Raw genomic sequence first — 27,735 nt, forward strand, 5'->3', positions numbered from 1 at the left:
AAAAAAAAATATTCCTGAGAAAAATAAAGAAAATGACTCTTAAATTATTAAAAGTAAAAGGATGGGTTGATTAACTTCTTAATTCAAATACTCCAAACCTTCAAACATTTTGTAGTGCTTGTATGATTTTGTGGTTAGCTTTTAGAAGAGAAAAGTGAATTAATCATTCTTTTGTATTACAACAGATATCATAATCATGATTATGTACCGATTTCCCAAGGATGAATAATAGCAAAAACGTGAATGTTTGCAAATGCTTTGATCTCTTTTTTCACTGATTTAAGATGTGAATTTGTGATGTTGAACTTCTTAATTTGATAGTTTGCCAGAATGATACGTTTTTGGATAAGATAACAATTTCATGTTATTTGTTGCCAAAAATACAAAAAAGATATTGATGAGATTGGCACAGGTGTTTCAGGTAGAATTGTTTAGTATGTTATAATCGATAATTTCTTCAGATCTGGAACAAAGCTCTGCAAGACTCACTTGTATAAAGTGTACTGTTTAACCTTGCCTCGGGTTTGTTGTTTGAAAATATTGGAATAAAAACTTTTGTAACAGTGAATCTAGCCTAGGAGTGAAGTTTTTATAATGTGTATGTTGTTTTCACCTTCTTGAAAGGAAAACATTGATTTCTAAAAAATTGTTATTTCCTTTGATTTTATGAAGAAAGGTCATCTTCACTTTTTTAGAACTTACATGTATGCCATGCATGTTTTCTAGTTAAGAAAATTTAAGAAGGGAAATTTTATGGATATTTGAGGAAGAGAGAGAAAATATTTTGAAAAGACACAAAAATATCAAACAGATGGATGTCAAGGTACAAAAAAAAAATATCTGACTAAAAATATGTTAAAACTCAAGGAATTCTAAAATAATGTATTGTGGGTATCTATTCAAACCACCCTTCCTTTCCACCTCTTTTTACATATTTCAAGATCCTATTTTAAATATGTGTAAAGTGATAAATACCCTGTAGTAAATCTTGACATATGTAATCATCTAACAACATATGAAGGTAATAACACAGATTATTGCCCTGGAACCAATAGTTATATTGACCAGTGAATAGAAAACAATTACAAGTAATGTAATATACATTTCTGTCAATCAGAGGATGATATTGACATGATGATCTGTTGTAACAACTAAATGTTCTTATTGATCTCTTAAAGGTGTACATTTCCTATGTTTGTAGGTGGGGGATTTCAAAGCCGATTTATGTTTAGGTACTTAGAGAGGTGTCGTTAAACGACCTTTACATTCACTGCTGTGTCAGCCCGGACTTGTTTATTTTAAACTGGTAAGGAAGCTTTATATTTTTTAAAATAGATTAAATACCTGTTAAGATAAACTTGAAGTAGTTTTATTATGCATTTATCTGGATATTGTTCGGCTATTATCTAAGTTTTACAAGTTTATCAAAGTTCTGGTAAGTTGTTAAAAAAGGTCTGAAGTTGTCAGGGAAATCCCAATCAGTGTTTTTTTTTTGCAAATACTGTTCTAAAATTTAAGAGCAGACAATGGACAGTGCTTGTAAATATAAACATAAAAGGTATTAGAGATTCTCATCAAAATTTGACTTGGCAGACATTTTGCCTTTAGGCCAGCTGAAGCCTGCCTCTGGGTGAGGGATTTTCTAGCTATTTTGAAGACCCATTCATATTGGTCACCTTGGGCTGTTTTTTTAGCTCTTGATCATGTTGTCACTTTATCACATTCCCTACTTCCAATCTTAATTTCGAGGTAAAGTTTGAAAATCATCGGCGGATCCAAGGGGGAGTTCCAGGGGTTGGAACCCCCCCTTTTTTGGCCGATCAATGCATTTGAATTGGGACATACAGTTGGAACCCCCCTTTGTCCTGGTTTGGGAACCACCCTTTTTAAAATGGCTGGATCCGCCCCTGAAAATGTGCTGCACAACATATTTTTTGGGGATTATGATTGCAATATGATAATTTCCTTTTAGCATAAAAAAACAAAAATCCTCTATTTTCTGAAATTATCTTGGCACTTCATAGATTTCCCATCCCCTATTATTAATAATTACACCCTCTTACTATAAGCTTAGGTAATAGCCTTGCAGGTGAGATAACCAGGTATGGAAAAGAACATTTTGACATCAGCTGCCTATTATTGATTGAAGTACAGAAATAGGTGCTAATTGTTTAATATTACTAGAAATTATAGTTCAGCTTTCATTGACAATTATCCTTTATTCCTTACTATGATTTAGATTTCAGTAAGAATATAACAAGTTCTGTAGCACAATTTTATTTATCGCAATTTATTTTATGTTGACAGTTATTAATTTTTATGCCCCTGCTAAAGTGGAGGGAGCGTAAAGTTTTAACCTTGTCTGTCTGTACATGCGTCCTTCTGTACGTTCCAAACTTAGTTTCCATTCTCTAACTTTAGTTTGCCTTGACCAATGTTATGAAACTTATACTCAATGCTTCATACCACATAACACAGATCAACTTTGAATTTGGGTGGTGTCACTTTTATCTTTCTAGATGTAAGCAGGAGCATCATCTGTGTCCCATGGACACATTCCTCATTTATTAATTTTACTTTTTTCAATATTATTTCATTTGTTTGTGAAAGTTTCAATATACAAATTGTACAATTTATCTTTACATCACCAGTAACAAACCTTTCAGATACCTGAGTGTTCAATGGTGTATTTCAACTTAAATATGATACTGAACGAAAAATAGTTTATTGTTAAAACTTTCAGGTACTTGATATAGGTTTATTTGGGATTAATACACCATAAGTACTCTTTACTTATAAGGGTATCTTCTAATAAAAATGTAGGTCATTGATACAATGGAAAATATGAAGATATAAAGATAGTTATAGACCTTTATTATTATATCGAGCTGGTAAAGGACGTTGGTCAGTTTGTCATAACAAGTAAAATAAAACTCTTACTCAGACCAATTGTCGGATAAAATATTTGATTTTTTTTATTATATTCTTAAGGAATGTCCTATGCTCAGACTAGTAAATAGTTTGTGTCCAGTAAAAACATCAAGTTCTTTTGCATATTAAAAAGTAAAGTTCATAAAAAATTGAAGTATTATTAGGGAGCTACCATTTGATTTTTATGGGGGGGCTAGGATGAAAAATTTTGTCCTGCTTTTTTTTTTAGTTGTAATCTCTGTCCTGCCTTTTTATTTCTTACTCTATTCGGTCCTGCCTTTTTTTTTTACTAGTTTATCCTGACTTTTTTTACACAAATTGTCATCCTGCCTTTTTTTTTTACCAAGTTGCTCATCCTGCCTTTTTTTTTTACTCAAAACTCCTGTCCTGCCTATTTTTTTCAAATTTCATCCTAGCCCCCCCATAAAAATCAAATGGTAGCTCCCTTATGTCTTTATGATTGATTTTAGAATTATTTCACAAATGTCTAAATGAATTGTTCTTGTATAAAAATTTCAATATTGATGTGGAAGAATAATATTGATAAAAGTTCACAATAAAACCCAGATTTTATCAATCTTAAATAAGAAGGAAAGTGATGTGATGTAAAGAATAGAACTATCAATTACAATCTTAAAGCTCATGGGAAAGATTTCACTCTGACATTCAAGAAGCTTGGATAGAGAAGATTGAAATACTACCTAAGGGGGTTACTTGGGTTTCACTTTAAAGATCACTTTTATTCATTTTCTGATAACAATTTTTCAATTTGTTTACTTAAGAAACTTCATTTCTTAAAATGTCATAGTAAATGAACATGATGAAAGTAAAAGCAAGGTTTTTCAAAATTAGTTTTCAATATTAATTACACATGTTTGGAGATGTACATGTATATCCTTTAGCATGCTTTTGATAAGACAAGGAACATATATACCATCTAACACATATGGTGTGGGGAGATGTAATGTATATCTTTTAGCATGCTTGTGATAAGATAAGGAACATATATACCATCTAACACATATGGTGTGGGGAGATGTACATGTATGCCATCCTACACATATGGGGAGATCTACTTGTATGTCATCTTACATATGTTTGGAGATGTACATGTATGCAATCCAACACATGGGTAGATATACATGTATGATGTCATCTTACATTGGTGGAGAGATGTTCATGTATGGGATCATTTTATGCATATGGTGTGAGGAGATGTACATGTATGTCATCTTACACATGTTGGGAGATGTACTTGTATGTCATTCAGGAGCCTGTAATTCAGTGGTTGTCATTTGTTTATGTGTTACATATTTGTTTTTCTTTCTTTTTTTTTTTTTTTTTACATAAATAAGGCTGTTAGTTTTGAATTGTTTTACATTGTCTTATCAGGGCCTTTTATAGCTGACTATGCGGTATGGGCTTTGCTCGTTGTTGAAGGCCGTACGGTGACCTATAGTTGTTAATGTCTGTGTCATTTTGGTCTTTTGTGGATAGTTGTCTCATTGGCAATCATACCACGTCTTCTTTTTTATATTTACACAGGTGGGGAGATGTACATGTATGTCATCTTACACAGATGGGGAGATGTACATGTATGTCATTTTACACAGGTGGGGAGATGTACATGTATGTCATCTTACACATGTGGGGAGATGTACATGTATGTCATCTTAGATGGGGAGATGTATATTTACAAATAAAAGGATATGTTTGGTATGTTCATCAGTTAGACTGCAACCCAACAACTCAAGAAAACATAAAGGTATACATTATATCAATTGTTTAATCCTGTATATCTGTCTGTCTGTCATAAAAGTTTTTCATGAAAATGTTTTCCCTAGTTTCTAATTACCATTTCCTATGACAGGTAAATCAGGTTATTTATATTTTTATGCCCCTGCCGTACGTCAGTATGTACGCCCCAAAGCTGGTTTCCGTTCTCTTACTTAAGTTTGCTTCAACCAAATGTTATACAAGTTATACACAATGCTTATTACCATAAGACACAAATAGAGTTTGTAAATGGGAGGCATCACTTTTACTGCTATTGAGTTATACCCTTTTTATAAACATAAAAATTGCTGAAATTTTTCGTTTCCATTCTCTCACTTTATAGTTTGCCTCAACCAAATGTTATGAAACTTATACACAATGCTTATTACCACATGCATTTGTAATACAGATCAAATTTGAAATTTGGTGGTGTTACTTTTACTGCTCTTGAGTTATGCCCCTTTATAAACATAAAATATGATGAATTTTTGTTACCGTTCTCTAACTTTAGTTTGCCTCATTTTCTAAATGAGACACAACATATGTTATTTCCGAAAAACATGATTACATGTATATTCCACAGCATTCAATTATAATGTCCAATTACAACCAGTCCAAGGAAGAATTTAAAAACCATGTTCGTTTTTAAGATACAATAATACAGCATTGTAATACAGGGCAATTATTGATGAGATAGGACATTGAACAAACATGAAATTGCTCATGTTAAACAAATAATTTGTTGACGGACAATTAGTGTAATTTCACTTGAAATAGAACATTTAAATGATGTACATTTTGAAAATCACTTACATGTTAAAGACAAATATCGACTATTGGCAAACCTCGGAAATTGAACATTGTTTTTTCGTTATCAACTTGATACACAATTGATTTTAAAGCTTTTAAGGTTTATCATACAACACGCTTCATGCTGGTCAGCTTCCTACTCTTGGATGCAACTAACATCAGTTTATAGATTGAGAGAGGAAGGATATAAGGATATGATAGAGACCTGAGTACATTTGTATTTTTTCAGAAAGATTATAACTTATGGGGGTACCCAACACTTTGATTGAAATAGATTTGGCCCGTTTAATTTTCATAAAGTTTTGACAAAATAATTACTTTGACTTGTTTATAATTTAAGATATGAAAATTTCTAGGAACTTGAATCACAGTTTATAGAAATGATTTGGTTGGATATATATACAACATGTATAGCAGTTTGACAAACACTAATAATGATCGTTGAAAAGCTTGATTTCTCCTTACTTCTAGTATGTGATTAAAACGCTCAGCCCATTTCTCAGAGTTAACACCCACATGTGTTCTGTCTGTACTGGCTTAAGGTATTTTCAGATACATGTCGCTGAAATAATCATGTTTGCGACATATAAATTGTGTATGATTTTTTCTGCAAAGCAATTAATGTTCTTTCAGAAATATTGGATATTTTACATGTCAATGTATTTTGAAACCCCTCCTCTTTCATGTCAATCTCACTTGACCCAAAGTACCTTAATTTTGAATTGATAATGAAATTACTTAAAAGTTTATTTCAATTTTATAGATGCACATAACAGTTCAAATGACTTAGCAAATTGATCTTAATAATGTTTTAACTGTAATACACATTTTATGCACATTTAAAACTCTCAACCTCAAAAGAGTGTTTGATGTTTGATATTGTCATAGTGTCTTCTTTGAATTGACCTATTCTGTTAATTCCAATTTCTCCTCTCAAATTTAAGTCAACTATGTAAGATATATACTCAATTTTTTGTTCTTCCCTCAACATGAATTTAACCCTTGCTTCTGTCACATACTGGCAACCCCACATGTACTTTGTCCAATGCCATGCTACAAACTAGGCTATAAATTATATTTTTTGTTGGTCAAACAATGCCTTTCCTCTTCGGCTTTCATCTAGGGTTGTAACACGGTAAATGATGTATAGTGGCTAGATGCCTATTTAGGAGAAGGGCCAAGGGGGCTTTGGCAGCTGCCCCTCCCCTCTTTTCTGCGAAAAATTTGGTTTATTATAGGGAATTACTGAAGCATGACCGTAGAGGCCCCCCTCTTAGGCATTGTGTACCTTTCAAATCAGCTGTTTTATCTGTTGTAAAGGATGATATTGTGACTCACCACCATATACTAGTATATCAAAATTTATAATAAGCAAACACTACATTTCACATCAAGTAATTAATGTTCATTAAAATAGTTTCAATAATGTTTTAATACCTCATGGAATTTTGTACAGGTTATCAGGTTCATTGATACAAAATAATTGCATTATTGCAGATTTTTAAAAATTTTATTTATGGAATATATATGAAGAATTCAATTGATCATAATGACATAGAAGGATATATGTTATGTTTTATACAGGAACTACAAGGATTAATGTCATTTAGTAAATTTTACTGTTTGAGAAAATGTAAACATAAAACATTAAAAATTGAACATGATTTGATAAAAATATATCTATTTTCAATTAAATTGAATTTACATTTTTGTAAATGTAATAATGTAAATTCAGTGAGCTTAAACTGACATTGACACACATTTAGGTCATTGTATCTACCAATAAACTTTTCGAAACCTTAATTGTCGCAATAATGACAGTTATGCAATTATATGCAAAAACAATTATATGCAAAAAAGCTGTACACAACTATCACAGTCAGGGGTGGATCCAGCCATTTTAAAAAAGGGGGGAGGGGGTCCCAACCCAGGATAAAGGGGGGGGGGGGTTTCAACTATAAGTCCCCATTCAAATGCATTGATCGGCCAAAAAAAGGGGGGTTCCAACCCCTGGAACCCCCCCCCTTGGATCCGCCAATGGCAGTATAAATACTGATGCAAACAAACATTGAATTCAAAATTCTGTATCATGTTTTTTTTTTTACACCACAATAACCCAACATGCAATAGCAAGACTAAAATATGGTTTGAAACTCTTTTAATCTTTCAATCACTTAGATTTAAGTTAAATATTGAAGCAAGATGAATAATTCAGGTAGCGTGAGGCTCCTTTGAGCCTTGTGTTATTAAGTACCACTTGACCAAATCTTTTGCAGCAGCATGCTGATGTTGTGAGTTCAAAACCCTTGTCAATTGTATGATTTGTGTTTTATTCCAATCTTAATAACTAGGAATGCCATCTTTCCCATTGAGGTCAGTTGTTGTTACCAGATCCTATAGCTTCTTCCACCAAAAAAGTGGCTGCCTTGATATGGCCAATTGGGCTTAAAAACACACCAACAAACAATTAATCATTCCATTTTGATTTTGACATCAAGAGTTATTACTCTTATTTACCATGGCCATGAAATTCCTATTTTCGTTCTTGCAAGTTGAAACTTGATGTACTGGTTGACACAATATTTTTACATTTAAATTGAAATTTTAGATTTGGCATTTACTGTGAAAAATTGAATCTGACGCAGGTTGCCATGTTTATATTGAAATGACATTTAGTTATATAAATGTTTGTATACATAATTGTGTAATGATGTCAACACAACTAATCACAAAATATTACCAATTCTCTGCAGCAACATCAGCTCATGAAATATTAAAAATATATTCCATATTTATTAGTTAAAAAGCTACTTATAGCATGGAAATAAATATCTGTAGGTGGATTCAGCAAGTAGTCAAAACGTCCCATTATTTAGAAGTGTTCTCTCGGGAGTCATTTCAAGATTTAATTTATTCCATATTTAGTATTTATCATGGGGAAAACTTTATGTGGGTTTCTGTGGAGGAATCTGTAATAAGATGGGTAATTATTTGACCTATAATGGTTTACTTTTAAAAATTGTTATTTGGATGGAGAGTTGTCTCATTGGCACTCATACCACATCTTCCTATATCTAATTAGATAATTAGACGAATTAGAAGTTTGTTTGAAGCAAAACAGACATAATTATTGTCAATACTTGGGTCATTACGGTCATTTATTGTTTTAATTAGTTTTGGGAATTTGTAGTTGTGTTATTTGGACGATGTCAGATTAATGTTAACACTTCATGTTCTTTTATTCATACTTTTTTTTATAACTCCGTATGAAGACATTCATTCTTTTTTCATGTCTCTTTGATAAGACTTTAATTGTTAATCCATGCTCGAAATTCGATTGAGCTGTATTTAAATATATGTCTATAGCTCTGTATTTAGCCCTCCATTAGGAAGTATAAAAGATATTGAAATTATAAATTGATATTATGGGATGTTAGAATTTCTTTGAAACATGTAGGAAGTAACTTGGAATAATAAATTCACCTTTTCTCTATTAACCGTTTGATTTAATCTTGTGATGTTTTAAAGTCTTTAATAATGAATTCAAATCAATAGGGTTAAAATTATATTCCTGATGACTTGCTTAAGATAAAGGAGACTTTTTTCCAAGTACAGAACAAAAGGCCACTATAGGTAATAACAAATAAGGCTGATTGTTTTGTAATCAAAATTTTATAGATAAAGCTATTGGAAATTATATAGCAGTGAATATAATTCTAGAGCTACATGCAGAATAGTTTTAAGGAGCTCTACACTTGTAAACCAAGTTTTTCTATAACCAGTACTTGATGGGGAGGGGGGAAGGATGCTCCCATCTTTCTTCTGTTGTGGAAACGTGTATATAGGTTATCAATAATATTTTGGAAAATTTTTGAGGGAACATGACTTAATAAATAAAAAAATAGTTTAACTTTATTTGGTTTAAAGTGTACATTTTTGTTTACCAGTGGTCACATGACCTTGACCTCATTTTCCCGGTTCAAAGATGACATGAAAGTTGGGGATGTCAGTTTCTATATTAACATAATATATGGAATCATTATCTAATCAAATTGTGATGCATGGTGATTTGAAACATAGTATGAAACATAGTTTGAACTTTATCTCTAAGACATTCAGATCCCCCCCACCCCCGATATTTAACCCTGAAACATTCAGTATGTGACTATGTGCCTGTCCAAAGTCCATAGCCTGAAATTTAGTGGTTGTTGTTTGTTGCTGTATTTGTTTGTAGACATGTTTTGTTTATTAATGGGACGCTTATTTTTCAAGTTTGAATTGCTTTACATTTGTCAATTCTGAACCTTTTATAGCTTGCTATGCAGTATGGGTTTTGCTCGTTGTAAAGGCTGTACAGTAACCAATATTTGATATCTACTATGTCTGACATATCATCTTGTTTTTATATTGCTTACTGAGGCATGACTGACTCAGCAGGAATTATGAGATTCAATCATAATAACTGACCAATAATTATTTTAAATTGTGACAAATTCTTTAAATATTACACCATTGACTTCAGCATGCAAGAAATTCTGCCAAAATTTCATTAATTTTCTGAGTTTCTTTATTAGAAATTTGTACATTATCAGAAATTAAAAGCAATAATGTCAGAAAATTAATGCAGTTTGACAGAATTTTAAACATAACATTATTGCTTTTCATGTTAATTGAATTGCAGATCTGTCGTCGGATTGAAATGTAATAAACAGGTAGAAATGAGATCGGTTTTAATGTTCTGTTAGGATATTTGGTATTTGGATGATGGCCTTAAAATGTTACAAACATTAAGTCTACAAAATGAAGTAAGTATCCTGAAATAAATAGGAAAAGATCAAAGCACGTCGGATATTGATTTCTCTGTTACTTTGTAGATGGTTTTCACCTGAAATGTTACATTTTATACAGTATTTTGTGTAAGAATGTTGTTAATATACAAGTATTGTGGTGTTGGATATATGTTTCATGGTTGAAAGGATGTTAAATCTATTTCTTTATAAGAAGTTGTACATTAGCAGATTTTAAAGGAAGGTAAAAGCACATCTTTAACTCAGATCAAGAGTAAGTTTTGATAAAATTTTATTTTTTAATATGGCTAGCCTATGTGGTATTGACTACAATTAATTTAGTTTAAAGGTATAATGCTTTTAAATATAAATTCAAACATCCAAAATTTTGGTGGCTGCAATTAAACATTTTTTTACTGTACATATATTCAAAATGGTCAAAAAGGATGTTGAAATCAACATGATCAAACAATTAAATTAAAAAAAAATCAAAACACCTTTTGAAATTTTTTTTCTGTGTCTTACAATTTTGAAGGAACATTGAATTAAGATACAATAAAAAAGTGTATTATATATATATATATATATATGTAAAATTGTTAGTAATAGCATCTATCATTTTATTACTATTCATAATAGGTATGCTCCGTGTTGAAGACCTTACTGTGACCTATAATTGTTTACTTTTACAAATTGTGATCTGGATGGAGAGTTGTCTCATTGGTATTCATACCACATCTTCTTTATATATCTATGGCACAGACCTTATTTGGTGAAAAATTAAAAACTTGTTACTATTAACGAACTACTAATAGATATTGATCATGCTTGTGCAATGTATTCACACTTTTTAGTGCTGCATTATAAATGAATATGACATTTGTATTAAAAATTGTGCTGTTTTGACATTAAAATTTATCTTTGTTATTTATTGTAAATGAATTAAACATTAATATTAACTTAAAACATTTAATATTTTTTTAAAATGAACAATAATTATTCCTGTCTTTGCTAATTTTAAAATGGGTCTAATATCAGATGCTAAAATGTCAGAGTTCTATTTTAGCCTTTTAAAACAGCAGATTTATTTCACCAAAATGTCTTCCATTATAATAGGCATAATGAATGAGTTATGACAAAATATAGGATTGGACCCTTTTATTGCACCTAGCTTGAATTTCAAACAACAAAAACAAATACAAATGCTGTATTTGAATGCCCCTGTCAATTAGTGGAGGGGTCGTTAAGTTTTACCCTTGCCAACTGTATGTCTGTGCATACCTTTGAGAGAGAGACAGATCCATAATGATTTTGAGGTCACTATGACCAAGGCTAAGGTCATTATACCACCAACAAAAATTGGAATAAGTGCTGACAAAGAGTTCCTAGTTAAACCAAATGTATTACATAAGATTGAAACCTTGCTTGCATAAATGGTCACATACAACAATGTACATGTAGTGAGAGAAAGACCAACATTCACTTTCAAAGGTCAAGGTCACACAAACAAACAGAAATATAATTGGTTAATTAATGAGTAAAAAAATGAGTGGTTAACAAACTGAAATATGATTGGCTAATGAGTGAAAAAAAAAGTGGTTAACAAACTGTAGTAAGAGTGGTTTATGAGTGAAAAATAAGTGGTTAACAAACTGTAATAAAAGTGGTTTATGAGTGAAAAATAAGTGGTTAACAAACTGAAATAAGAGTGGTTTATGAGTGAAAAATAAGTGGTTAACAAACTGAAATAAGAGTGGTTAATGAGTGAAAAATGAGTGGTTGACAGACTGAAATATGATTGGTTAATGAGTAAAAAATAAGTGGTTAACAAACTGAAATAAGAGTGGTTAATGAGTGAAAAATAAGTGTTTCAAACTGAAATAAGATTGGTTAATGAGTGAAAAATGAGTGGTTATCAAACTGAAATAAGATTGGTTAATGAGTGAAAAATGAGTGGTTAACAAACTGAAATAAGATTGGACAATGAGTGAAAAATAAGTGAAAAATGAGGGGTTAACAAACTGTAAAATAAGTAATTAACAAACTGAAAAACAAGAATCAATTGTGTCTGAAATATAGATGTACACAGTCTATTACTTACTCTAAAGACAGTCCAGCTAATCCGGTTTCTAGAAGTAGAAATAGGAATCCTGATATCTGGGTAACTAATTATAAACCATCACCACATCTAGCTTCTAAAAGACCCACTGTGAGGTATTTCAATCACTCGTTGTCTCTTGCCTGTTCATTCATTGTCATCTGTTTGTAAAACAGTAAAAAGATATATGAGCTTTACATGAATGAGACTGAAAACCCACACAAAAACCTATAAGAAATCTAGATGTCAACTTGAGGTCAACAGTAGACAACTGATCTATTGAGCTCAATGGCTTAATCACATCTATTTGCACTTTTTTGCCCCTACTAGACATTATTGTGGATATTCTAATTCAGCCCCACAGTTCTTTTTGTAATGCAGCACAGGTCAAGAAACCTTTGTCATAAAACTTTACTCAGAACTCAGGGTACAAAATGTTTGCTAGAAACATCATATCAAACATTTTGATTGCTCGATTTTTTATTTGAGTACAATAATTTTTCTCGAAATGGGTATGACTGTATATGGCCGAATTTATTTTAGTCTCGTGTCTCACAGTTGATTTGTTTCAGAAGATTTTTGCATATTCTACCTGTATTAAGATTATAAAGGGCCCACAAAATGACTAGTTTAAAACCATTTAAATAGGAAAAACAAGAAACGAGAAACACTTATGAACCACATCAACAAAAAACAACCACTGATCTTAGGACTGAAGGACAGGTGCAAACAAATGTCTTATTTTGGCCCTGGGTGTATGTATATAGGGAATGAAAAAAGGCTTGTTAGATTAATGTGTCCAATATTGTCTTGAGAATAGTCATACAAGTGCAAGAAACTCAATAAAAAATTAACATTACAATTTTTGCCCCCCTCCTCCCCCATCACAAAAAAAAATAAATTTGTATGTGAACCTATTATTTGATAAAGATTGAAAATTGTGAATAACATAAAGTTTTTGTTTTGTTGCCATGACAGCTGGAGTATATAGATTCTGTCGGTCATTTTTTTTCCGCATGAGCAAAGTGCTTTTTCATCCATATACTTGGCAAGGAAGTGTAAAGATTTGGATTTTCCTGGAATTAAGTGGCTCTGACTCTGTGAATCAATGGACAGACATGTGAATAGAACAGCTTCATTCAATATCTTGATAGAGGAGATATTGTTGTATCATGTTTAGACTAAATTGAGCTTTTTTATGGCATAATACTTGCAGATTATTCAATTGTGAAGGAACCAATTAATCTCGTATTGATCATGGGAATCATTAGCTTTTATTTAAGTTGATTACTTATGATTTACTGTGCCGATAAAAACCATTCTTGAATGAAACCAAATCAATTTGTAAAATTATTTGTTCAGTTCATTCAATCATTTTCAATATTACATCTCTGACGTTTGTTTTTTTAATCAGTTAGACTGGTGAGGCTTTAATTACAAAAAAAGGAAATGATTAATGAAATTAAAAATAGTTTTGGCAAGATTTGATATTTCTTTTCAATGTTCAAACCTAACAAATATATTTTCATCTCTTTCTATACACTGTTTTTTAAAATTTGTTTTCTATTCTTATAGCAATCCTAAATGACGTTCTTCTTATGCTTGCTAAAAAAGACCTGTTCTAATTTAAAAACTTACTCTAACGTTTTTTGTTTGGTCTTATACTCTTATTTTAAAAAGTTTGTTTTTGAATTAATGCTTTTGTTGCTATTTGGTGTATTAATATATTAAATTTGCCGAGTGGTCTTAGTAGTTACTATTGTAAAATCACTAGCTAGTCGACACTGAGGTTGTAAATTTGAATCCCACTCGTGGGCATGCACTCAAATTCAATCTTAATTGACTATTTGATCGTCAGTTTTCCCATCAAAGTCGTTGGTTTTCTCCGGGCACTGCAGCATTCCTCCAAAAATAAAAACTTTCTGCCACAAAAAAGCCTAAATGTGATGTGCTTATAAGTGGAGATTAAAAACACCAAAAATCAAAAAATCAGATTTTTTGAATCTAAAAAAAAAATAGTACTGGATAATCCCGATATTTTAAGTTGTTCAGTAACTATTTTAGGTATAAGATCACTTATTTTTCAAAACAAAAATAAAAAAAGTGTAAAATGAGCGCATACATGTATGAAAAGGTATTTTACCTCGACATAAAGACATTGATTTGTAAACTATATATATATATATATATATGGTTTGTAAGAAAATTGACAAAATTAATTAGCAGCTTTGCCAGCTTGTGCGATATCTATATGATTTATAGTGTTGGATAAAATCTATAAGTCATTGAGAGAATATCACACTGATCTTTTTATGGAGAAGATGAATTGCGATTCATTCATTGAAAACATTGACACATTGAGATTCATTCATATTGGTTATCTCATATTCTAAGGTGATAATATGATGATAAGAACAACAGATTTTTGTATTGATTTAAGAGCATTAAAAGTATCAATATTTTAAAAAGACAGTAAAGATTTTACCTGTGTTTTATTGTCTGTGGATTATAAAGGCCGGAAAAAGTTTTCCAATATTCTTGGAAATTTTACAATGAAATTTCAAGCAGGTAAACATTTTATTTCTAAATAATGGATAAATAGAATTTGTTTCATTGTCATTTGATTGCACTATCTATGCATGCAGAGACACTTTATTTCTTTTCACCTTTTTTTTCATGGCTAAACTATTGATTAAAGTGCATGTATATTTAAACTTCAAAAAAAGAAAGATTGCAAATGTTGGTATGAGAGTAACTACCGTAATAAATTTCAAATGATTTATAATTTTTGTTTTTGTTTTATCAAGCTTTTTTAGCTTTTTTGAAGTTACATAGACAGGACAACAACCATTAGCAAGGGTGGATCCAGCCAGTTTTAAAAGAGGGGTTCCCAACCCAGGAGAAGGGAAGGAGTTCCAGCTATATGTCCCCATTCAAATGTATTGATCACCCCAAAAAGGGGAGAGTTCAAACCCCCAGAACCCTCCTCCTGGATCCTCAACTGGGGCAAACATTGGTTCTCTGTCACAGAAAGTACTAGATTAATAAAAGATTTGAATCATCAGCCTTCCGTAGTTGTCTCCCCTGTCTCACAATGCGAGACATAATGACATTTAGTGTGACAGTGACAGGGTAAACCTTTTATAAGAAGCTGTATCTTATAGAAGGTAAAAAATGGACACTTTATATCTTGTATACAGATGCTTTATGTTCTAAAGTTTTCCTCTGGATTTTGTCTATTGTCCTAGACCTCATTTTCAATGTTCAGTGACAGGGTAAACCTTTTATAAGAAGCTGTATCTTATAGAAGGTAAAAAATGGACACTTTATATCTTGTATACAGATGCTTTATGTTCTAAAGTTTTCCTCTGGATTTTGTCTATTGTCCTTGACCTCATTTTCAATGTTCAGTGACAGGGTAAACCTTTTATAAGAAGCTGTATCTTATAGAAGGCAAAAAATGGACACTTTATATCTTGTATACAGATGCTTTATGTTCTAAAGTTTTCCTCTGGATTTTGTCTATTGTCCTTGACCTCATTTTCAATGTTCAGTGACAGGGTAAACCTTTTATAAGAAGCTGTACTTTATAGAAGGTAAAAAATGGACACTTTATATCTTGTATACAGATGCTTTATGTTCTAAAGTTTCCCTCTTGCTTTTGTCTGTTGTCCTTGACCTCATTTTCAATGTTCAGTGACAGGGTAAACCTTTTATAAGAAGCTGTACTTTATAGAAGGTAAAAAATGGACACTTTATATCTTGTATACAGATGCTTTATGTTCTAACGTTTTCCTCTGGATTTTGTCTATTGTCCTTGACCTCATTTTCAATGTTCAGTGACAGGGTAAACCTTTTATAAGAAGCTGTACTTGATAGAAGGTAAAAAATGGACACTTTATATCTTGTATACAGATGCTTTATGTTCTAAAGTTTTCCCCTGGATTTTGTCTATTGTCCTTGACCTCATTTTCAATGTTCAGTGACAGGGTAAACCTTTTATAAGAAGCTGTACTTTATAGAAGGTAAAAAATGGACACTTTATATCTTGTATACAGATGCTTTATGTTCTAAAGTTTTCCTCTGGATTTTGTCTATTGTCCTTGACCTCATTTTCAATGTTCAGTGACAGGGTAAACCTTTTATAAGAAGCTGTACTTTATAGAAGGTAAAAAATGGACACTTTATATCTTGTATACAGATGCTTTATGTTCTAAAGTTTTCCTCTGGATTTTGTCTATTGTGCTTGACCTCATTTTCAATGTTCAGTGACAGGGTAAACCTTTTATAAGAAGCTGTACTTTATAGAAGGTAAAAAATGGACACTTTATATCTCGTATACAGATGCTTTATGTTCTAAAGTTTTCCTCTGGATTTTGTCTATTGTCCTTGACCTCATTTTTAATGTTCAGTGACAGGGTAAACCTTTTATAAGAAGCTGTACTTTATAGAAGGTAAAAAATGGACACTTTATATTTTGTATACAGATGCTTTATGTTCTAAAGTTTTCCTCTGGATTTTGTCTATTGTCCTTGACCTCATTTTCAATGTTCAGTGACAGGGTGAACCTTTTATAAGAAGCTGTATCTTATAGAATGTAAAAGATGAACACTTTATGTTCTAAAGTTTCCCTCTGGCTTTTGTCTGTTGTCCTTGACCTCATTTTCAATGTTCAGTGACAGGGTAAACTTTTTATAAGAAGCTGTATCTTATAGAATGTAAAAGATGGACACTTTATATCTTGTATACAGATGCTTTATGTTCTAAAGTTTCCCTCTGGCTTTTGTCTGTTGTCCTTGACCTCATTTTCAAGGTTCAGTGACAGGGTAAACTATAAGAAACTGTATCTTATAGAAGTTAGAAGGCGGACACTAAATATCTTGTATACTGATGCTTTATGTTCTAAAGTTTCCCTCTGGCATTTGTCTGTTGTCCTTGACCTCATTTTCAATGTTCAGTGACAGGATAAGCGAAGCTGTATCTTATAGAAGGTAGAAGATGACACTTTAGATCTTTTATACAGATGCTTTATGTTCTAAAGTTTCCAATTGGCATTTGTCTGTTGTCCTTGACCTCATTTTCAATGTTCAGTGACAACTATTTACTTCATTAAAAATACTAAAAGCAACTGGTCAACTATATTTGGTGTATAGAATTATTGCAAAATATACATGTACATGTTCACCAGCCAATGTTTATCTGCCCTTGACCTCATTGTTTCTGTCTTTTGTTTTCTAAAGTTAATAGATGTTTCGCAAATTATTCCATTTCTTTAGGGAATCTTGCATTTTGTTGAAAGTTTGAATACTAAATCACTTTATAAAGAAAACGTATTGTTAAATAGATTAAATCATTTAGCTAGTGGATACCTGACAGGATTTATTTATATTTTGTGGATACCAATGTTTGTATGTTATGAAAAGTTGTATTGCCATGGATACCAGATTTTGTGGTTTATGAAAATTCTGCATAAAACTTAGTCTAAAGAAATTATATTTCTCATTAAACATTTGAACTCTTGTTTCTTGAATCATGTATACTCGTGAAATCCCATAAAGGTATACTAGTACACACAGTAGTTGATTATGACGCATTGGTATTTGGACCACCTTATAATGTTTCTGTGATATAGCCTTTTTGCAGAGTTCTCAAAATCTTTTTATATATATCTGGTGGTCCCTGAAGAAAAACTGTTGGTCCTCACTATTATTTCTATTACAAATACCAAAATTGTGTCGGTCCTTTATAAATTTTGGTGGTCAAATCCCTCAGACCACCACTTATCGAAAAACTCTGCTTTTTGTGCTGAAGTGGCATAAATTAAAGCAAAAACACCAATCAATCAAATCATCTTTAGTATATTCATAAACTTGTATATTTAGGGCTATACATTTACAAGTTGGGGCCTCAGTGGCTGAGTGGCCTAAGTAGTTACTACTGTAATCACTTAGCCAGTCAACACTGAGGTTACAACGTGAGATCAAACCTGGCTAGTGTGAGTGCACTAGACTCCCTTCTTAATTGACTTGAATTATCAGTTTCCATATCGAACGTCTGTGCTTTTCTCTGGGCACTCTGGCTTCCTCCACCAATAAAAACAAGCCCCAAAAGCCTTGCTTTTAAAGTGGCATTAAAATACAAAAAATCAATCAAATTACATATACACAGTCAATATAGAGATTATCAATGCTGGTCTTGATTCCAGGAAACCTATCAGATTGTATTCTTTAATGGTTAAGACTTCCTTAACATTTAAGTAGGATTAAAATGATGACATTTCTTTGAAGTTTAATGTAGTAACAATTCTTATATCATTTATAGAAGAGCTAGGTTTGTTGAAAAAAAAAACATTTTCCATTTAGTAATGGGTTGATCAAAGGGATTTATTGTACAAATCCATTATATACTGTGATTGAAAATTACTCCGTCAATTATGTTAAAAAAATAAGTCATTTATTGATCTTATTTTCTATTTTCTATCTTAATTGATGGGAACAAGCATATTGCAACATTGAAGTACTTTTCTTGTGGTTGTATGGTTGTGATAAGAAAACTGGTCAAATTTGTTTTTTCTAAATCTGAAACATTTATTTACCCCAAAACAGTACATTCTGTAAAGTCGCATATCAGCAATAGATTAAGGCCCCAACATGACAAAATGTCAAATATTCAAACTTTAACGGCCTAATTTAGGACAAAACAAATGAATCACAACATTAGAACAAACTTTATTTTTTTTTTTAATTGGATTGACTCAAAAAGGACAAAAAACACCAAACTTAAGGACAAAAGACACAATCATGTTTTCTAGATCGTAATTTATTGAATTTTTGTGTTTTTGAAAATGTGCACTATTATTTCTTGAAAAATGATTTTTTTTGAAATTTTGGTGAGGTAAAATTTTTATACTCTAAGATTAGTTAGACAAGTTTTACAATAAGTTTATGTTTACTGTGTTTCACTCAGGGCTCTCACTAAGGCGAGTCCATGAGTCCTGGACTCATCAAAATCTGTCTGGACTCATCATTTTCAAAACTAGTGAGTCCACAGATGCATCAAGATAGAAATATTTTGTATAAACTATATATAAACACAGTTAAATACAAATATCATCATTTTATAGCAAAAGTTTAAAAGTAATCTGAATTTAATGTCATTTCATTGCTCTGTTAGGCCATGGAGACTTAAATATTACATTATATTGCAATAAAATATCTTCTCCTTGCTGTTGGACTCACCATGACCAAAAAGGATGAGTCTTTGGACTCGCCTTCAAAAATCCTTAATGAGAACCCTGGTTTCACTGTAGATTTATATTCAAGGTTTGATTCAGACTGGTTTTACTGTAGTTACGAATTAGCTTTGTTTTATCGAGATACATGTATTATGCAGGCAATCCATTACACAAATCAGACTTTAGATTCTTGTAGTTATATCAGGAATGTTTATCACAAGACAAATATGCTTTTGTTGATTTGCTGCATGATGATTCCTATTGTACTAGTATTTGTTTAATATTTCTGTATATATTTAGATGTTATCTCAAGTTTTCCTGGAAATTGTATTATTTTACAATCACCATTACTACCTGTTTTATTGATAATTTGAATTTTCAGACTAGTGCCAAAAACTTTATCTAATAATTAATTAAAGGTATTTATTTGGCATTGACAATGATTTATTATCATGTACAATTCCATATATTTTTACTCAATTAATTGCTGAATTTTTACAAATGATAAAGTTCAATAAAAACTCTATTTTGACATGGTTTTAGTACTATTTCTAAGACATATCTGGTTAAGTAGCACCCCCCTGAGATATTTTGATTTCAAAATTTGTACATACAGCGTGTATCATTCCTGAACCAATGCCTTGATTTTGGTGGCGTCACTTTAATTGTTTTAGAGTATTATGCCCTTAAAAAATGGAAACATTGCTAATTTTTTCATTACCCTTCTCTAACTTCCTTAATAAGTTTGTCTCAACCAAATGTTATGAAACTTAGACACAATGGTTATTACCAATAAACTCAGATCAAGTTTGAATAGTGTCCATTTCACTGTTCTTGAGTTATGTCACTTTATGATGTTATAATATATGCAAGTGGGGGCACCATCTGTGTCCCATGGACACATTCCCAATTTATGTTAGTTTTATTTTGTTTTAACTATCAAGTGCCTTGTAAATTGATCAGAAAAACCAACAGTATAAATAAAAGAAGTAGTAGGGTATACATCGGTATATATATATATATATAATTTAATTTTGGATGTAACGTGTCTTCTGAATGGCTGATGTTATTTTGTTATGAGCCCATAGACATAATTTAGTCATGTGACTGTGACGTCATCAACGTTTTTTCATTGTTTTCTACGGTTTAAAATGGAATTTAGAATTGAATTATAAGAAATGACTGTAATATTTTTTCTGTCTATTTGAAATAACATAAAAAATGTGGTGCACACTGTTAAATAACCCGCTATGCGCGTTATTCAGTGTGCACCAAATTTTTTATGTTATTTCTTCATAGACAGAAAAAATATTACAGTCATTCCTTAAATATATGTATATATATATATATACACACCAAAGAGATACCAACCAAAGACACACAAGGTTCTTATCTTGTAAAAAAGCAATCATCCCTTAAAGAATTAGTTGATGGTTCAATTCAATGTTATGAGATTTGAACAAACTCCAATGGTACAAGTCTTAATTTCAATAGCGTAATAAATAAAATCCTTATTTGAAGCTTAAAGAACTATATATAGGTTTATGCACCGAACAGGGAAGAAAGATGGAATCTATCTCTATTATAACAATAAATATTGACTACTGGTACTATTGTTCTGAGTGTAGTAATTAGTATCTTGAAATCAAATTCTATTACTCCCACTCTATAATATGATCTATTGTTACCTTAAGCAGGACAATTATGGCATCATGTGACATTATCATGTGACATAATCTACTATTATAGCATCATGTGACATAATCTACTATTATCCTATATGTCCTTATTCTATTATTGTAAGTCCTAACAGAAATATTATATCTAACTTAAACCTAGGTGGTTTAAATACACAATGTGTTAGATAATATCTTGAATAGAAAAAGTTATCATCAATTATCAAACACTTTAACAAATGAAACAATGTTCTGGTTTTGACATTTTTGTTGGTTGAATTCTCATATTTCTGAACTTATCCAGCAAGATTTTTATGTACATTATCAATGTTTTGTATATGCTTAACTCGCCTGTGCAAGAAAGCAAGAGAAACTGAAAATGTATGCTTTCATACTGGAATTCTATTTTGCCAACTAGGTCATTACCAGGAGACAATACAAATAATGTTCTCACTGTGGAATTGAAAAAGGCCAAAATTCCAGTATCAGTTATTAACTAACATATTTTTTACTGGACAAATTTATTTGATCTTGAACTATAGCTAGTGATGCAAGAGTGTTTTGTAGAAACATAAAATAATTTTATCCTGCTGTTCTTGTGAGGGCATTTAAATATATTATGTGACATCATTTACACCTGCTGTAGTGCAAAGTCCTTGTAAAGTAATTACAATCATATTAGATTTGTACACTCAGGCCAAATAAAAAATATCTGTTTCCTATTTACATACCTTAATCCTGTATTCTAAGCTTAAAAATAGCCTACCTTAAAGTTTTTTTTGTCGTCCAGCCTGCGACTTTTGTTGCAGAAAGCTCGACATAGGGATAGTGACCCGGCGGCGGCGTTAGCTTACTTCTTAAAAGCTTTATATTTTAGATGGTGGAAGACCTGGATGCTTCATACTTTATGTATGGATGCCTCATGTTACGAAGTTTCCGTCGGTCACATGTCCAATGTCTTTGACCTTATTTTCATGGTTCAGTAACTACTTGAAAAAAAGTTAAGATTTTTTGTAATGTTAAATTCTCTCTTATTATATGTAATAGGATTACTAAATTTGGTATCTGCGTACCTTGCAAGGTCCTCATGCCCGTCAGACAGTTTTCACTTGACCTCGACCTCATTTCATGGATCAGTGAACAAGGTTAAGTTTTGGTGGTCAAGTCCATATCTCAGATACTATAAGCAATAGGTCTAGTATATTCGGTGTATGGAAGGACTGTAAGGTGTACATGTCCAACTGGCAGGTGTCATCTGACCGTGACCTCATTTTCATGGTTCAGTGGTTGTAGTTAAGTTTTTGTGTTTTGGTCTTTTTTTCTTATACGTACTATATGCAATAGGTCTACTATATTTGGTGTATGGAATGATTGTAAGGTGTACATGTCTCCTTGACCTCACTTTCATGGTTTAGTGGTCAAAGTTAAGTTTTGGAGTTTTGGTGTTTTTTTCTAAGACTAATTGCAATAGGTCAACTAAATTTGGTGTATGGAAGAATTGTTAGCTGTACATGACACCTGGCATGGTTCATCTGACCTTGACCTCATTTTTATGGTTCATTGGTCAATGTTTAGTTTTCTTGGTTAAGTTTATGTGACAGTTGTAATTAAGCTTTATATTTAGGACTATCAACATAATATCAATGATTTGTAAAGAAGGCGACACATTTCAGCGTGTGCACTCTTGTTTTTCAAAAAGCCCTGTTAAAGTCAGAATTTCTCTCCCCTAGACTCAATTTAAAAAAAAATAAAATTGTAAAAAAAATCCCCTGCCTTCCTACCCTATTTTTTTCAAAGATGTAATAGGAAACACACATATTATTTTATTTGGACATGGTAGTGACATATTTTGCCTTGTTTTGTACTTTTTACAAAATCATGTACCTGCAACTTAAAACTTATAATAATAAATTGTTTAATAAATTTTAATTACAATAATTGTTCTCATTTTGAATTTTCATGAAATATTTGCCACTGAACTCTTGGCAAAGTGAGTAAACAGCAATAATGATCACTTACAATTGATCAATAAAAAATTTGGCATATTGGAATAGACAATAAAAAGTAAAATGAAATAAATATGAAATTGTGCCTGAAATCAATTGTTACCCACTGGATTGGTTTGATTTGCTGCTTATATATATCTGTTTTATTGTCTAGAAAGTTTAAAATTTTCAATAAAGACTGTGAAGTTATATTGATCAAGGTTTAATCCTACACACAAACGTCTATCTTAAGTTCTACTTATATAATGATTTCTGCATGGACTACAGATTGTGTTCAGCGTTTCTGTGAAATATTAGTGTTAATATTACTTAAAAAAGAATATTGATTAAGAAAAGGCTTTAAATCATTTTTGTAATGGAAGTGTTTGGATATTGTGGATATTAATTTTGATTTCAGGTAAATTATTATCGTTTTATTTATTCTTGCTTATTAATTTGTCGCACGATCTTATTTATATCTGCTTTGGGATTTCTCTTTCACTTATTTTTTTTTTCATTTCTGTTTCTTTGAGGTATCTTATATAATCATGGAATATAATGAAGTTGACATCTTTTTTGCCCTATATCAATCTATAACTTTAAAAAAAAGTTTTCAGCAACTTATTTGTTTTCAAAAGAAGAAAAAATATATTTAAAACTTTGACAGAATGTAGTATATACAGTGGCGGATCCAGTGGGGGGAAGGGGGGGAGGGGGTTGGTACCTCCCTTTTTTGGACGATCAATGCATTTGAATGGGAACACGTAGTTGGAATCCCCCCCACCCCACCCCACCCCAAAAAAAAATAGTTTTGCTTACGTCACTGTTGATATCATCTAACATTAAACAAATGTACTATTTAATAACTCTCAATCTATTGAACTGATAATGTCAAAATTTTACTGTTAAATTAAACAACACATATTTAAAAGAAAGAAATCATATTCACATAATACTGTCTGCTTTATTACATGGAATTTAAAGCACTGTTATGTGACTACAAAAAACTAGATATCAGAAATTATGAATATGATATTTTAAGATAGCTCTTACAGAAGGCTTCATGGGGTCAATGATTTGTTTTCTTGCTACATTCAGAAATAGACATTTTTTCATAAATCTGAATTATCATAGTTATTTCCCCTTTAATTAACAAGTTATTTTGATTTTTTTAGCATCAATAAAAGATATCTGTATAATTGTTTTAAAAGTTAATACCAAAAGATAAAATCATATGAATATCTTCATTTGAATCAAAGGCTTAAGATATTAATTGCAATTCAGGATTAAAATTTGCCAATGTGAGTGATTATTTAAGCTAGACTGATCATAAAAGAAGCTGCCGATTTTCAATTTTTATTACCGACGCTGCTAGATCCTCTTATAGCCAGTCAAGGTTGTTATATGTGGAGAGGGCTTACATAGGCTATGCCTGTTTCCCAATCCAATTCAATTTATTTGAATAAAATATTGTTTAAACTAAGGTTGTTATAAAAACCCTCATCATCAATTTTTTAAAACTTTCTCAGAAAAATGCTCGAGCCACTTGACTTTCATAGCTCATAATTAACATTTTACACAATATTTTAATAAAGTAATAAAACATTATTTACTTCTCAAAGTGTAAGACGCAATAAAAATCGTATGCTTACATCATCTTGCCCAAATACAGATTTAATTATGTCCTGAACATTTCGACATTTGTTTGTTTATTTTAAAAAAAACCGGTTTGTAACAAATCACAAGTAAATGTTAAGATTCGACTAAATACCGATATCCCGATATTGTCAGGTTAATATGCTATATAGTTGTCTTCATCTGCGTCCTTTGGTCCCTTGTGTGACTAATTGACAATCACACTATCATCTCCTTATTTTTATGTCCGTCTATCTTAACCAAGTAAAATGTTAATAATAAAAACGGTAAATTGGAAATCTGAACTTATATGGTAATATTAAAGAATTAATTTTTGGTTTTTCATGTAAATATCATGATAATGGTAGAACATACCCTATTTTATATGCAGGGAAACAAATGTGACGGACAAAAGGCTTTACAGTAAAAATCTAAGTTTATATATTATGGCAATATGATTAATGGCTATATGATTGTTTTGGTCTAGAGTCGTCACTAGTCTGTTGGGACTGTCTATTAATCTGCCAGCAAACACTCCTATTTTTATTTTTTTTGTGAAGAATTGTACTTTCAGCTTGCCTGAAACGTATTGATTCAGCTAATTTCCAATTAGCAAAGGATTTACAAAAAAATCGCAGTTTACGCAATTCAAATTTGTAAACGCATCGTGGAGATGTGATTTGTATCAATCTTCTGTCAACATTCTGTATCAATGTTTGCATTAGAAATGAATGGCAAGATTTAATTTGCATGTAGGATGCAGATGCATGAGAAGTTATAATTAGTTTCCAGGAAGGTTAATAGATTTAGGTTTGTGGAGAAAATTTCCACACTTTAACATGTAAGTATGCATAGAATCTTTAAAAAAAGTTTGTTTGCTTTGACTTTGTTTCCTGTATGTATGAGGGTAGATGATTCAAAATTCAGATATGGTAGAGAATAAAGGACTCCTGGCAGTTTTTTCTGATATTTTTTAAAGTATCGTAATTATGCCATGAGAATTGAATTGAAATCTTACCTGTATATATTAAAAAAAAAAAAAAGATTTGGGATTTTTTGGTTTATATGTTAGTTATACCCTTCACAATAAAAGGTAGGAAGAGGAATTCAAGGCCAGCTGAGGGACGCCTCCGGGTGCGGGAATTTCTCGCTACATTGAAGACCTGTTAGTGACCTTCTGCTGTTGTGTTTTCTATGGTCGGGTTGTTGTCTCTTTGACACATTCCCCATTTCCATTCTCAACTTTAAGGTATGACAACGGGCTTCAATATGTCATGTTTTTGTCACTTTTCATTTATGAGCTCTTTAGATTCTCTAAATTCAGATGTATTACATGCATGATCTGTTTAGGGGCCAGCAGATGTGAGAGTGTTGGATTTTCTATCTGTGTTGAAGACCCATTGGTGGCCTTAATTTGTCTGTTTTCAATTTTATTATAAGACAACAGTTTTCATAACCGAAATGTTTTTTGAAAAATTAGTATAAGATTCAATTACCTGTTTCTTATTCTACAAATAAAAAGCATAGCTTGGCTTATGAACCCATGGTTCATTAGTAAAAAATTTTATATGTATATATCCTAGGAAAAAACAGTTACTAAATTCTTAGGAAAAGTTGAAAACCTGTGAATTGAATCGCTGTAAGCTATTTTAAAAAATACTTCATAAAATTTATACGATCAAAATTCAAAATGAGGACTTTTATTAATGTGATTTTAAACATAACATAATACAAAATTGGAAAACACTGAATTAACACTTAGCCCATTTTGGTTGTGAAATTTGAAGTAAACAAACATCAACAGGTTAAATAAATATGCATCTAAAATAAAATTGAGAATGGAAATGGGGAATGTGCCAAAGAGACAACAACCCGACCATTGAAAAGAAACAACAGCATAAGGTCACCAACAGGTCTTCAATGTAGCGAGAAATTCCCGCACCCAGAGGCATCCTTCAGCTGGCCCCTAAACAAATATATACTAGTTCAGTGATAATGAACGCCATACTAATTTCCAAATTGTACACAAGAAACTAAAATTAAAATAATACAAGACTAACAAAGGCTGTATGCTACAGTTGTGGATCTATGGGGGAGGGTTCTGGGCGTTGGAATCCCCTTTCTTTTTGACCATCAATGAATTTGAATAGAGACGTATAGTTGGAACCCCCCTATATCCTTGGTTGGAAACCCCCCTTTTAAAAATGGGTTGACCTGCACCTGTGGTATTGAACAGAGTTTATATAGTCTCAACTCTTTGTTTTCACTTAGACAAATGAAAAGATATAAACTTTAGGATTCATTATGTTGATTAATTTGTTAGACAGATTACAAAGAGAGTCGAATGTGAGAAAAATCCTATTATTTTGTAACTGATTCCGGTCCTAATGCCGTCATTATAAGTGAAAAATAATGTCTAGGTTTAAGGAATAATGATTCTATTGTGCATTTTGGTAGAAAAAGAAATGAATTGTGGGATTACATTGGAAATTGAAAGATTAAGGTGTATTATGGTGACAGTGATATCTCTACCTAGGAAGCCATTAAGATGATAAAAACTAGTTCAGACTTCTCAAGTTTTAGAATAAATTGTTATTGGCCTTTTTTTCTTTTGAGGTTTTTAATTAAAACTAGTGAATCTCCAGGGAAAATGACCCATGTTTTCTTGATGGAAAAGATTATTTCTGTCCTAGTGAACATACACTACCTATCACGTCTCATCACGGAAAAGAGTAATTTACCAACTTGTGTATTATGATGGCTCATTGTCTTGTATTCTACATATTTGTGATTACTGGTCAGT

At 31.4% G+C, this 27,735-nt stretch overlaps 2 protein-coding genes across 6 annotated transcripts in view; one reads left to right on the top strand and one right to left on the bottom strand.

Moving 5' to 3' along the window:
* LOC143047613 (glutamate [NMDA] receptor subunit 1-like) overlaps positions 1-27,735 on the bottom strand; it is a 162,827-nt gene that overhangs the window by 78,409 nt on the left and 56,683 nt on the right. Inside the window, exon 3 of one of the 2 annotated variants that reach the window (XM_076220777.1) lies at positions 12,406-12,563. The exons of the other annotated variant lie outside the window; for it this stretch is intronic. The gene's annotated coding sequence lies outside the window, so the exon portion shown is untranslated. The remainder of the gene's footprint in view (positions 1-12,405; positions 12,564-27,735) is intronic. 2 annotated transcript variants of the gene reach the window in all.
* The window catches only part of LOC143047612 (diacylglycerol kinase zeta-like), a 198,552-nt gene that overhangs the window by 6,561 nt on the left and 164,256 nt on the right, over positions 1-27,735 (top strand). The window contains exon 1 of one of the 4 annotated variants that reach the window (XM_076220765.1): positions 1,167-1,306. The exons of the other annotated variants lie outside the window; for them this stretch is intronic. The gene's annotated coding sequence lies outside the window, so the exon portion shown is untranslated. Of the gene's footprint in view, positions 1-1,166; positions 1,307-27,735 lie in introns of those variants that run through there. 4 annotated transcript variants of the gene reach the window in all.

The sequence above is a fragment of the Mytilus galloprovincialis genome, chromosome 10, assembly GCF_965363235.1.
Source record: "Mytilus galloprovincialis chromosome 10, xbMytGall1.hap1.1, whole genome shotgun sequence".
In the NCBI taxonomy this organism is placed as follows: Eukaryota; Metazoa; Mollusca; class Bivalvia; order Mytilida; family Mytilidae; genus Mytilus; species Mytilus galloprovincialis.